This window comes from Nothoprocta perdicaria, unplaced genomic scaffold (genome assembly GCF_003342845.1).
Source record: "Nothoprocta perdicaria isolate Ctin4 unplaced genomic scaffold, notPer1 scaffold_1369, whole genome shotgun sequence".
In the NCBI taxonomy this organism is placed as follows: Eukaryota; Metazoa; Chordata; class Aves; order Tinamiformes; family Tinamidae; genus Nothoprocta; species Nothoprocta perdicaria.
This window is the reverse complement of record NW_020454504.1, coordinates 1-1,331: the sequence shown is the minus strand read 5'-3', so window position 1 is coordinate 1,331 and position 1,331 is coordinate 1. Positions and strand designations below refer to the sequence as shown.

Sequence of the window (1,331 nt, the reverse complement as noted above, 5' to 3'; positions counted from 1 at the left end):
GGGGAACGGGGACACCGAGGGGACAGGGCACCGGGGAAATGGGGACACCGGGAGGACAGGACAGCAGGACACGGCGGGACGGGTGCCTGGAGCCACCAGGCGAACGGGGATGCCAGGGGGACAGGACAGCAGGGACACTGTGGGGACAGGACAGCAGTGGGGACAGCGCACTGGGGGACAGGGTACCTGGAGCCGCCGGGCGAATGGGGACACTGGGGCGGGACGGGACAGCGGGGATGCCGCGGGGATGGGGACATCGGGGACAGGGCGCCGGGGACATTGGGGGGACGGAGCATTGGGGACACTGGGGTGGATGGGGCACTTGGGGACACCTGGGGGTGATGGGGCCTCTGGGGACACTGTGGGGACAGGGCACCCAGGGCCACCTCGGGGTGATGGGGCCTCTGGGGACACGTGGAGGTGACAGGGTGCCCAGTGTCACCCCAGGGTGACAGGGTGCCCAGTGTCACCTCAGGGTGACAGGGCCAGCCCAGGGTGACAGAGCGCCCTGTCACGGCCCCTGCAGAGCCTCGGGGCTGGGACCCCCGCGCCGGCTCCTGTCCCTGGGGCCTTGGTGGCTCTGTTGTCCCCTCCTCTGTCCCCTCTGTCCCAGAGCTGATGTCCCCCCCGGGCTAACGTGACCTCTGCTTCCCGCCCAGGGCTCCCTGGTGTCCCGAGAGGCCAGCGACAAGGAGAAGGTACCGGGGTGGCACGGGGCTGAGAGCCCGCTCCGTGCCGGGGGGACACCGGGGGACACCGGGGGACACCGTCCTCGTCCCCGGCCGCTGCTTAGCCGTGGGGCTGCCGAGCTGGTCCCTCAGGGAGTCCCCAGGGATGTCCCCGTCCCCAGGGAGTCCCCAGGACGGGCAGGCCCCGCTCTGGGGTGGGGCAGACCCCCCAGGAGCCCCGCTGGTGGCTCGGGGACACGGCGGCGCCCCGTCCCACGCGCCCGTCCCGCCGCAGGGCAAAGAGCTGCCCACGCTCAAGGACGTGGACTTCCTGAACAAGAGCGAGAAGGTCTACGTGGCCGAGGAGGACAAGAAGGAGTTCATGGAGAAGCTCAAGAGAGACGTGGAGGTGGGTTGGGGGGCACCAGGCAGGGCCGGGGGGCCCGGACAGGGGCTGGGTGGCATGGAAGAGGGCTTGGTCACCATGGTTGGTGCTTTCCTCCCCAAAAGTGTCTGTGGCCACCTCCTTTGGACAACCCGTGGCCACCTCCTTTGGACAATCCATGGCCACCTCCTTTGGACAATCCATGGCCACCTCCTTTGGTCAATCCATGGCCAATCCTTGGCCACCTCCTTTGGACAATCCATGGCCACCTCCTTTGG

At 69.0% G+C, this 1,331-nt stretch overlaps 1 long non-coding RNA gene across 1 annotated transcript; it reads left to right on the top strand.

The window, feature by feature from the left end:
- Window positions 1-638: 638 nt before the first annotated feature.
- Window positions 639-1,030, top strand: LOC112942874. Its single transcript, XR_003248474.1, has 2 exons — window positions 639-698; window positions 964-1,030. It is a non-coding gene; the product is annotated as an uncharacterized LOC112942874 (long non-coding RNA).
- Window positions 1,031-1,331: the final 301 nt, after the last annotated feature.